Source organism: Salvelinus sp. IW2-2015, linkage group LG11, assembly GCF_002910315.2.
Source record: "Salvelinus sp. IW2-2015 linkage group LG11, ASM291031v2, whole genome shotgun sequence".
In the NCBI taxonomy this organism is placed as follows: Eukaryota; Metazoa; Chordata; class Actinopteri; order Salmoniformes; family Salmonidae; genus Salvelinus; species Salvelinus sp. IW2-2015.
Window position 1 is genome coordinate 21,224,273 of NC_036851.1, and position 13,196 is coordinate 21,237,468.

The 13,196-nt window shown below is 37.9% G+C and overlaps 1 protein-coding gene across 2 annotated transcripts in view; it reads left to right on the forward strand.

Moving 5' to 3' along the window:
• The window catches only part of rap1gapb (RAP1 GTPase activating protein b), a 194,300-nt gene that overhangs the window by 50,193 nt on the left and 130,911 nt on the right, over positions 1-13,196 (forward strand). The gene's annotated exons all lie outside the window — the stretch shown is intronic.

Here is a 13,196-nt window from a genome sequence, read left to right on the forward strand (position 1 = left end):
TCTCGACCCGCCCTGCCCAGGTGGTGAGGGTAGGTAACAACATCTCCACCCCGCTGATCCTCAACACTGGGCCCCACAAGGGTGCGTTCTGAGCCCTCTCCTGTACTCCCTGTTCACCCACGACTGCGTGGCCGTGCACGCCTCCAACTCAATCATCAGTTTGCGGACGACACTACAGTGTAGGCTTGATTACCAACAACGACGAGACGGCCTACAGGAGGAGGTGAGGGCCCTCGGAGTGTGGTGTCAGGAAAATAACCTCACACTCAACGTCAACAAACAAAAGATGATTGTGGACTTCAGGAAACAGCAGAGGGAGCACCCCCCCTATCCTCATCCACATCGACGGGACAGTAGTGGAGAGGTATAAGTTTTAAGTTCCTCGGCGTACACATCACGGAATCACTCATTCATATATCTTTATGCACATATTCTTTATCCTTTTACACTTGTGTGTATAAGGTAGTAGTTGTGGAATTGTTAGGTTAGATTACTCGTTGGTTATTACTGCATTGTCAGAACTAGAAGCACAAGCATTTCGCTACACTCGCATTAACATCTGCTAACCATGTGTATGTGACAAATAAAATTTGATTTGATTTGATTTAGTAAGGCATTGTTGGCAGAATAGATGGATGSAGTAAATCACTTTGCTTGCGAGCTATGCTGGACTTGAATGACTGTTAATCACAGTTGGCATATTTCTTAGTTGTCAATCAAATGTATTTGGCATCAATCAAATGGGTGGGCAGGCAGGCAAGTTCCTATTCAGTTGTCAAAACGTGGGTTGGGACAAGAATGCATTGGAAGGCAAGCTGCAGAACTGCGAGCAGGCTACTATTCCCCGTCGTTTATCTATGCAATCTATGCAATCTACTAATGGCTAACATTAGTTGTTGATCTTGTTGATGTGCATAGGCAACTGAGGAAGAGAGCCTACTGAAAGGGAAATGGGGATACCTAGTCAGTTGTCCAACTGAAATGTGTCTTCCGCATTTAACCCAACRCCTCTGAATCAGAGAGTTGCGGGGYACTGCCTTAATTGACCTCCAGCTTTTCATGGTTGTTTGATCAATAGGACTGTAAAGTTCCCAAATGTAAGAGGTATACCGTGGTATTTACATATTTACAGAAATCCATTAAGGTGTATTTTGTGGCTTTTGGCGAATACATTCTAATGATCTAAAGTCCTGCTGCTTTTACAGCCTGGTCTCATAGACTAGATGTAACATAGTAAATGTAAATCCAGGACACTCAAATTAGAATGATATTTTACGTTTGGTATGATTAGATTTTATTTGACCTTTATTTAACTAGACAAGTCAGTTAACTTCTCTGCGCTACGGATCCCTTTTACYGGATCACTTTCCTAAACAACCGCTAGAATTGCAGGGCGCCAAATGCAAAAATATTACWAAAAATATTTATAATCATGCAATCACAAGTGAAATATACCAAAAAACAGCTTAGCTTGTTGTTAATCCACCTATCGTGTCAGATTTTGAAAATYTATTTTACAGCGAAAGAAATCCCAGCTTTTGTGAGTGTAGCTTTCAATGCTACAACAGCTAGCATTATATTTATGCTTGGTTAGCTTGGTCACGAAAGTCAGAAAAGCAATAAAATGAATCGTTAACTTGTATAATCTTCGGATGTTTCCACTCACGAGACTCCCAGTTACACAAAATGTTATTTTTGTTCGATAAATATTACTTTTATCACAAAAAAACGCTATTTGGGTTGCGCATTTATTTGAGAAAAACAAAGCCGTGTTCCGTTCGACAAATTCCAAAAGTATCCGTAATGGTCGTAGAAACATGTCAAATGTTTTTTGTAATCAATCCTCAGGTTGTTTTTAACAAACATAATCGATAATATTTCAACCGGACATAACCTATTCTTTAAGAGACAAACGGAAAATGGGAGCTCCTCTCGCGCGCGCAGGACTATTCGGAGGACACCTGACCTCTTTTGAAAACCTCGTTATTTTTCAAATAAAAGCCTGAACCTATGTCTAAAGCTGGTCACAGCCTGAGGGAGCCATTGGAAAAGGAATCTGGTTGATACCCCTTTAAATGGAAGAAAAGACGGCCCAGGAAACACGTTTAAAAAAAAAAAGATTTAAATATCACTTCCGGGTTATATTTTCTCAGGTTTTCGTCTGCAGAATACGTTTTGTTATCTCACAGACAATATTTTGACAGTTTTGGAAACTTTGGAGTGTTTTCTATCTAATCTGTAATTATATGCATATTCTACGATCTGGGCCAGAGAAAATGTCCATTTCCTTGGGAACGATATTTTAAGAAAAAGAAACTCTGACCCCTAGCGTCAAGAGGTTATTAAGAATTCTTAATTACAATGATGGTGTAGAGAACAGTGCGTTACTGCCTTTTTCAGGGGCAGAACGACATATTTTTACTTGTCAGCTTGAGGATTTGATCTAGCAACTTTTGGTTACTGGCCAAACACGCTAACCACTAGGCTACAGCATCCTAATTTTGGGGTAAGACAGATGCTTACGGCAAAAACATTGTAGGGTGGCTGGTCAGGGTGGATGGCTGGGCGTATAACGCGAACGTCTAGCAACCAAAGGTTGTGAGTTCTAATCTCATCATGGGACAACTTTAGCATTTTAGCTAATTAGCACTTTTCTACTTAGCATGTCAGCTAACCCTTCCCTGAACCTTTTAGCTAACCCTAACATTAACCCTTTTAGCTAACCCTTCCCTTAACGTTAACCCTTTTAACCTTACTCCTAAACTTAACCCTAACCTTAACCCGAACCCCTAACGCTAACCCTAGCCTAGCAAACATTAGCCAGCTATCTAATGTTAGCCACCTAGCTAGAATTCGTAACATCATAGGTTTAGTAAATTCTAACATATTACATTACATATTACATATTGTAAGTTTCACAAATTTCTAACATATTGTAGGTTTTGCAATGTGTAACATATAGTAAGATTTGTAATTCATGATGGTCATTCACAAATTAATACATAGCATACTAAATGAAGTGTCTCGGGTTTACGTACATAATAATACGAAATGCTCTGGTACCAGGTTGCTGTACAGAGCACAACCTAGTTCAAAGTGAATGTTGGCAGGCCCATGTGGCAAATGCCTTATTTGCATATAGGCATACTGAAGCCTATTTGGCTATGTCGCGCCTGGACAAGACATATTGTTTTTATTAGATTTTATTTATAGCAGTGTCTATTAATTATCAAACACAAGGCCGCTTTCCCACTCTTAATTGTTGTAGACTTTCACAAATGCCTTACTCTACGTCATTCCAAACATTCTATGATTTGACAAACTTGAAAATGACCTATATCTAGTACATCGGTCCCCCAAATATAAAAATAAGGGTTACATATTCGTCCTGGGGATGTATATGACAGATTTTATTAAGATTTCATGTTGCTAAAAGTACTATACCGCAGTCAAAAGTTTGGACACACCTATCATTCAAGAGTTTTTCTTTTTTTTACTATTTTCTACATTGTAGAATAATAGTGAAGACATAACACTATGAAGTAACACATTACTGGAATATCATGTAGTAACCAAAAGTGTTAAACAAATCAAACTATATTTAGATTTTAGATTCTTCAAAGTAGCCCCCTTTGCTTGATGAGCTTGATGCACACTCTTGGCATTCTCTAACCAGCTTCACCTGGAATGCTTTCCAAAAGTCTGAAGGAGTTCCAACAATATGCTGAGCACTTGGTGGCTGCTTTTCCTTCACTCTGCGGTCCAATCCATCCAAATCATTCATAATTGGGTTGAGGTTGGGTGATTGTGGAGGCCAGGTCATCTGATGCAGCACTCCATCACTCTCCTGCTTGTGTCAAATAGCCCTTACACAGCCTGGAGGTGTGTGTTGGGTCATTTTCCTGTTGAAAAACAAATGATAGTCCACTAGGCGCAAACCAGATCGGATGCTGTGGTAGTCATGCTGGTTAAGTGTGCCTTTTAATTCTAATAAATCACAGACAGTGTTCACAAGCAGCACGCCATACATCACACCACTCCCATGCTTCACGGTGGGAACCACAATGCGGAGATATCCGTTTCGCCTACTGGTGCGTCCCAAAAACGCAGTGATTGGAACCAAAATCAAAAATTTGAACTAATCAGACAAAGGACAGATTTCCAACAGTTATATAATGTCCATTGCTCGTGTTTCTTGGCCCAAGACATTTTCTTATTATTTTTGTCTTTACTAGTGGTTTTCTTGGCAGCAATTCGACAATGAAGGCTTGATTCACGCTGTCTCCTCACGCTGTTCTCTCCTCTCCTCTCACTCCTTGAGATTATCTATTACTTGAACTCTATGAAGCTTTATTTGTGGCTGCAGTTTCTGAGGCTGGTAACTCTAATGATCTCATCCTCTGCAGCAGAGGTAACTGTGGGTCTTTCTCTGTGATGGACCTTATGACAGCCAGTTTCATCATAGAGCTTGATGGTTTTTTTGCGAAAGCACTTGAAGAAGCTTTCAAAGTTTTTGATGTCTCTATTGTTTTATTATGGTCTCGTCCCGTGTATTTTTTAGAGGCTTTACAACTCGCTCTTTGTTGGGTTACGCCTGTATTTATAACATATCCTGTTTTGGGGCTTGTCCCGTCCATGTTCATGACGTACTCAATTTTCAGTAGAGATAATAAAAAACGTATTTCATTATCCCTGCCTGTCTCTTATCATTATACAATGTTATAATATCAATGCAGTTAACAGGTTCATGTAAAATAATGAATTATGTTGCTTACACTATAGGCACTTTCAAGGCCGTTTCATGATATTATTATGGTCGTGTCAATCATGTTATACAGTGCATTCGCGAAAGTATTCAGACCCCTTCCCTTTTTTCCACATTATCTTGCAGCTTATTCTAAAATTATTAATATATGTTTTTCCTCATCACTCACACAATACCCCATAATGACACAAGGCGAAAACAGGTAAAAAACAGAAATACTTTATTTACATAGTTATTTCAGACCTTTGCTATGAGATCTCGAAATTGAGGTCAGGTGCATCCTGTTTCCATTGATCATCCTTGAGATGTTTTACAACTTCAAAATCTAATTTTATTGGTCACATACGTGATTAGCAGATGTTTTGCAGGTGGTAGCGTAAATGCTTGTGCTTCTAGCTCTGACAGTGCAGTAATATCTAACAAGTAATATCTAGCAAATTACACAACACATACCCAATACACACAAATCTAAGTAGGAATGAATTAAGGCTATATAAATATGGACGAGCGATGTCAGAGCYGAACGGACTAAGATACAGTAGAATAGTATAGAAAAACATTATATACATATGAGATGAGTAATGCAAGATATGTAAGCATTATCAACGACTATTTAACCATGTTAATCATTACTGAAATGAAAACTACAAACATTTAACCAGTTAAAGATAATGAATACATGAAAACCACAAATATTTTATTAAAAATAATTTATACAAAAGTCAAGAGTTGGCTATAACACGAGGACAAACAAAGTGAGTGTGTGTGTAAGTGTTTGTGTGCATGTATGTGTATTATGGTGTGTATTATAATTTCCCATCATAAAAATGTATCCCCATTCCCCAATCAAATAACGTAAAATAAAATAAAAATCTGTATTTCTTTTCCCAATCTGGCAACCCTCATACAAATCGACATAGCCTTGTATAAATTGCATTATGGAAGGAATGGTGTAATGTACACGAAATTTTGAAATGCGTTATGAAGAAAATCGTGTAGACCTACTGTTGCCAACACGAAAAAGGGCCTTTCTGACTACAAGTGCACCAGTATCCCAAAGTATTAAGCGAAAACAAGCATAGAAAACAATATTGGCATTATAAAAAAAACAAAGTAAGGCTACTATTATATTTTAATTATTTTGGTGACAACCTGGTTGATTAACAATATTGGGTTTTTAACACGTTKATTTTTTTATATAAATAAATGTGGCACACAAAAAAGTCAGTATAGACCACCATTGCTCATCATATTGTAACGATCGTCTTCGGGAGAAAGAGAGGAGGACCAAAGCGCAGCGTGGTAAATGTTCATGATGATGTTTTTAATTACACGGTGGGAGAGCCAGGTGTAACTATCAATTTGTAAGTCGCTCTGGATAAGAAGCGTCTGCTAATGATTAAACTGTAAAATGTATGTAGTCTTGGTTTGCTTTATATACGGCTAGGGCCAGATTGGTTATTCAATCTTCTATGTATATTACTTGGACTTGTTGCGATACCATCTGACTGCATTTGCTATGCCGTTCTGTACCATCATCATTCATATATCTTTATGCACAATTCTTTATCCTTTTAGCGAGTTGTGTGGTATAAGGTAGGTGAGTGTGCTGGGAATGGTTAGGCCTTTAGATTACTCGTTGGTTATTGATGTTGGTCAGGGAACTAGATGGATGCAGTCCACAAGCATTTGTGCGCTATCACTATATTCTCGCGGATTAATTCGTATCCATTGGGCTGCGGTTGGCGGGCCGTGGTGTAGTGTGGACAAATAAAATTTGAGGTGATTTGAATTTAGTAAGGCATTGTCTGGCAGAGATAGATGGATGGAGTAAATCAACTTGTGCGTCTGCTGAGCTTGATTGGACTGCAGAGTGACTGTTAATCACAGTTGGCATATTTCTTAGTTTGTCATCGAAATGTATTTGGCATCAATCAAATGGGTGGTGCGGCAGGCAATTCTATTCAGTTGCTCAAACATGAATGGTTGACAAGATCATTGAAGCAGCTGCAGACTGCAGCAGGCACTATTCCCGTCGTATTATGCAGGATCTATCCAATTCACTACAGCTAAATAGTTGTGATTCTTTATGTGCATAGGCACTGAGGAAGAGAGCCTACTGAAAGGGAAGGGAACTAGTCAGTTGTCAACTGAAATGTGTCTTCCCGCATTTAACCAACCCTGAATCAGAGAGTTGCGGGGAACTGCCTTAATTGACCTCCAGCTTTTCATGGTTGTTGATCAATAGGACTGTAAAGTCCAATGTAAGAGGATACGTGGTATTTACCATATTTACAGAAATCGCATTAAGGTGTATTTTGGGCTTGGCGAATACATTCTAAATGATCTAAAGTCCTGCTGCTTTTACACCTGGTCTCATAGGACTAGATGTACATAGTAATGTAAATCCAGGACCTCAAATTAGAATGATATTTTACGTTTGGTATGATTAGATTTTTTTGACTTTATTTAACAACAAGTCAGTTAACTTCTCTGCGCACGGATCCCTTTTACGGGATCACTTTTCCTAAACAACCGCTAGAATGCAGGGCGCCAAATGCAAAATATTACAAAAAATATTATATCATGCAATCACAAGTGAAATATACAAAAAATCAAGCTTAGCTTGTTGTTAATCCACTATCGTGTCAGATTTTGAAATATATTTTACAGCGAAAGAAATCCCAGCTTTTGTGAGGTAGCTTCAATGCTACACAGCTTGCATTAATAGCTTGTTAGCTTGGTCACGAAAGTCAGAAAAGCAATAAAATGAATCGCTTACTTTGATAATCTTCGGATGTTTCCACTCACGAGACTCCCAGTTACACAAATATGTTATGTTTTGTGCGATAAATATTATATTTATCAACAAAAAAACGCTATTTGGGTGCCGCATTATGTGAGAAAAAACAAAGCCGTTGTTCGTTCGACAAATTCCAAAAAGTATCCGTAATGGTCGTAGAAACTGTCAATGTTTTTGTAATCAATCCTCAGGTTTTTTTAAACAAACATAATCGATATATTTCAACCGGACATAACCTATTTCTTAAGAGACAACGGAAATGGAGACCTCCTCTCGCGCGCGCAGGAACTATCGGAGGACACCTGACCTCTTTTGAAAACTCTCGTTATTTTTTCAAAATAAAAGCCTGAACCTATGTCTAAAGCTGTCACAGCCTGAGGCGTTCGCATTGGAAAAGGAATCTGGTTGATACCCCTTTAAATGGAAAAGTAAAGACGGCCCAGGAAACACATTTAAAAAAAATAATTAATATCACTTCGGGTTATATTTTCTCAGGTTTTCGTCTGCAGAATACGTTTTGTTATACTCACAGACAATATTTGACAGTTTTGGAACTTTGGAGTGTTTTCTATCCTAATCTGTAAATTATATGCATATTCTACGATCTGGGCAGAGAAAAATGTCCATTTCCTTGGGAACGATATTTTAAGAAAAACAGAAACTCTGACCCTAGCGTCAAGAGTTATTAAGAACAAATTCTATTATTTACAATGATGGTGGTAGGACAGTGCGTAACTGCCTATTTCAGGGCAGAACGACATATTTTTACCTTGTCAGCTTGAGGATTGATCTTGCAACTTTGGTTACTGGCCACACCGCTAACCACTAGGCTACCAGCCATCCTAATTTTGGGGTAAGACAGATGCTACGGCAAAAACAATTGTTAGGGTGCTGGTCAGGGTGGATGGCTGGCGTATAACGCGAACGTCTAGCAACCCAAAGGTTGTGAGTTCTAATCTCATAGGACAACTTTATCATTTTAGCTAATTAGCACTTTTCTACTTAGCATATCAGCTAACCCTTCCCCTGAACCTTTACTAACCCTAATTAACCCTTTTAGCTAACCCTTCCCTAACGTTAACCCTTTTAACCTTACCCTAAACTTAACACCTTAACCAAACCTAACCCTAACCCTAGCCAGCTAGCAACATTAGCCAGCTAGCTAATGTTAGCCACCTAGCTAGAATTCGTAAATCATAGGTTTAGTAACATTCCTAACATATTGTAAGTTTCACAATTTCTAACATATTGTAGGTTTTGCAATGTGTAACATATAGTAAGATTTGTAATTCATGATGGTCATTCACAAATGAATACATAGCATACTAAATGAAGTGTCTCGGGTTACCTACATAATAATACGAAACTGGTTACCAGGTTACCTGTAGCAGAGCACAACCTAGTTCAAAGTGAATGTTGGCAGGCCCATGTGGCAAATGCCTTATTTGCATATAGGCATACTGAAGCCCTATTTGGCTATGGTCCAGCCCTGGACAAGACAGATGTTTTTATTAGATTTTATTTTAGCAGTGTCTATAATTATCCAACACAAGCCGCTTTCCCACTCTATATTGTTGTAGAACTTTCACAAATGCCTTACTCTACGTCATTCCAAACATTCTATGAATATATGAAAATTGAAAATGACCATATTAAGTACACACTGTCCCCCAAAATATAAAAAATAAGGTTCATATTCGCTGGGATGTATATGACCAGATTTTATTAAGATTTCATGTTGCTAAAAGTACTATACAGTAAAAGTTTGGACCACACTATTCATTCAAGAGTTTTTCTTTATTTTTACTATTTTCTACATTGTAGAATAATAGTGAAGACATCAACACTATGAAGTAACACATACTGTAACTGGAATATGTAGTAACCAAAAGTGTTAAACAAATCAAACTATATTTAGATTTTAGATTCTTCAAAGTAGCCACCCTTTGCTTGATGAAGCTTGCACACTCTTGGCATTCTCTCAACCAGCTTCACCTGGAATGCTTTCCAAAAGTCTTGAAGGAGTTCCAACATATGCTGAGCACTTGGTGGCTGCTTTTCCTTCACTCTGCGGTCCAACTCATCCAAACCATCATCTCAATTGGGTTGAGGTTGGGTGATTGTGGAGGCCAGGTCATCTGATGCAGCACTCCATCACTCTCCTTCTTTGTCAAATAGCCCTTAACACAGCCTGGAGGTGTGTGTTGGTCATTGTCCTGTTGAAAAACAAATGATAGTCCCACTAGGCGCAAACCAGATCGGATGCTGGTGGAGTCATGCTGGTTAAGTGTGCCTTTTAATTCTAAATAAATCACAGACAGTGTCAACAAGCAAAGCACCGCCCATCACATCACACCCACTCCTCCATGCTTCACGTGGGAACCACACTGCGGAATCATCTGTTCGCCTACTCTGCGTCTCCACAAAAACGCAGTGATTGGAACAAAAATAAAAATTTGAACTAATCAGACAAAGGACAGATTTCCAACGGTAATATGTCCATTGCTCGTGTTTCTTGCCAAGCATTTTCTTATTATTATTGTGTGCCTTTACTAGTGGTTTTTGGCAGCAATTGACCATGAAGGCCTGATTCACGACTGTCCTCTCACTGCTGTCTCCTCTCCTCTCCTCTCACTCCTTGAGAGATTCTATTACTTGAACTCTATGAAGCATTTATTGTGGCTGCAGTTTCTGAGGCTGGTAACTCTAATGATCTATCCTCTGCAGCAGAGGTAACTGTGGGTCTTCCTTCTGTGATGGACCTTATGACAGCCAGTTTCATCATAGAGCTGATGGTTTTTTGCGAAAGCACTTGAAGAAGCTTTCAAAGTTCTTGATGTCTCATATTGTTTTATGGGTCTCGTCCCGTGTATTTTTTAGAGGCTTAAACTCGCTCTTTGGTTGGTTACAGCCCTGTATTATATCATATCCCTGTTTGGGCTTCGTCCCCGAGTCATTGTCATGACTGTACTCAATTTTCAGTAGAGAAAATAAAAATAACGTATTTCATATTCCCTCGCTGTCTCCTATCATTATACAATGTTAAATATCAATGCAGTTAAAACAGGTTCATGTAAAATAATGAATTATGATTCTGCTTCACTTATGGCACTTTCCAGGCGTTTCATGATGATTATTATGGTCGTGTAATCAATGTTATACAGTGCATTCGGAAGTATTCAGACCCCTTCCCTTTTTTCACATTATCTTGAGCCTTATTCTTAAAATTTATTAAATATATGTATTCCTCATCATCTACACACAAATACCCATAATGACAAGCGAAAACAGGTAAAAAACAGAAATACCTTATTTACATAGTTATTCAGACCCTTTGCTATGAGACTCGAAATTGGGTCAGGTGCATCCTGTTTCCATTGATCATCCTTGAGATGTTTTCTACAACTTCAAATCTAATTTTATTGGTCACATACACGTGATTAGCAGATGTTATTGCAGGTGTAGGAAATGCTTGTGCTTCTAGCTCTGACAGTGCAGTAATATCTAACAGTAATATCTAGCAAATTACACAACACATACACCAATACACACAAATCTAAGTAGGAATGAATTAAGGCTATATAAATATGGACGAGCGATGTCAGAGCGGAACGGACTAAGATACAGTAGAATAGTATAGAAAAACATTATATACATATGAGATGAGTAATGCAAGATATGTAAGCATTATCAACGACTATTTAACCATGTTAATCATTACTGAAATGAAACTACAAACATTAACCAGTTAAAGATAATGAATACATGAAACAAAAATATTTTATTAAAAATAATTCATACAAAAGGTCAAGAGTTGGCTATAACACGAGGACAAACAAAGTGAGTGTGTGTGTAAGTGGTTTGTGTGCATGTATGTGTATTATGGTGTGTATTATAATTATGTTATCTTTGTTAGTTATGCGAGTTGGGATCTACCTAGATAGGATGTGAAGAACCACCCCCACCTTAAAGAGTTTCACTATTAGTTTCCAATCATAGATGCAAATTGAACGCTGGATAAACTTAAATACTAAATGAAATTAATGCTTCCTCAAAATCGCATTTTCAATAATAACTAAAATAAATAAATCTGTATTCTGTTTCCCAATCTGCAACCCTCATACAATCGGACATAGCCTTGTATAAATTGCATTATGGAAGGAATGGTGTAATGTACAGAAATATGAAATGCGTTATGAAAGAAAATCGTGTAGCTACATGTTGCCAACACGAAAAAGGCTTTCTGACTACAAGTGACCAGTATCCCAATATTAAGCGAAAACAAGCATGGAAACAATATTGGCATTATAAAAAAAAAAGTCAAGGTAGTACTACTAGATATAATTTAATTATTTTGGTGACAAACCTGCGTTGATGTAACAATATTGGGTTTTTTAACACGTCATTTTTTATATAAATAAATGTGGCACACAAAAAGTCAGTGGTAGACCAAATTGCTCATCATATTGTAACGATCGTCTTCGGGAGAAAGAGAGGAGGACCAACGCGCAGCGTGGTAAATGTTCATTATGTGTTTTTAATAAACTCAGAACACTAACAAAACAATAAACGATGTGAACAAACAAACAGTACCGTGTGGCGACAAACATGACACGGAAGACAAACACCCACAAAAACCATAAAGACAAAACAGGCTACCTAATATGGTTTCCCAATCAGAGACAATGACAAACACCTGCCTCTGGATGAGAACCATATCGGCCAAACGACAAACCCAACATAGAAACACAAACATAGATAACCCACAACTCACGCCTGACCACACTAAAACAAAGAAAATACAAAAGAACTTTGGTCAGAAGTGACAATATATTGCTCTAATAACTTTCAAAAAAAACAAATTCCGAAATTTCCCCCCCAAAAATTATTTTCCTATGAATGAAGTCACACAAAAATGTGTGTCTTTTCACAAAATGCACAAAAATGCACAAAATCTGCTGAAATACTTTTTGTACATATTTGCACAAATTGAGTGTGATATTGTGTTGCTTATATATATATATATACTATATATATAGTATAGTAGATTTTAGCATGCTATGTTTGAATTATGTTGAAATTTGTGTGCATACTATGTGTGTGACTATTTACACTGAGTGTACAAAACATAAGGAATACCTTCCTAATATTGAGTTGCACTGTAACGGAATTCAGCTCTCTCTCATCCGAAGAGAGGAGCAAGATTTCGACAAAATGCAGCTTTGAAAGGACATAATGAATTTATTAAAAAGAAAAACGAACTAACTTGAATACTAACAAATATACAAACGGAGTAGACAGACCTGGAACATGCGAACTTACATAAAAGAAAGAATCTCAGAACAGGCAAAAATGACTACAACAAAAGAACGAATGACAAACAAACCGAAACAGTCCCGTGTGAGCGCGACAAACACAGACCACAGGAGACAACCACACGACAAACAGAGTGAACACCTACCTTAATTAATGGTCTCAATCAAGGAGAATGAAAACCACTGCCTTAATGAGAACGCATATCAGGTCACCCGGATTCACATAGAAAACATAAATATGACTACCCTCCCAAACTCACGCCTGACCGTCAACACATACATAAAAGTACAGAAAACCGTCAGGAACATGACA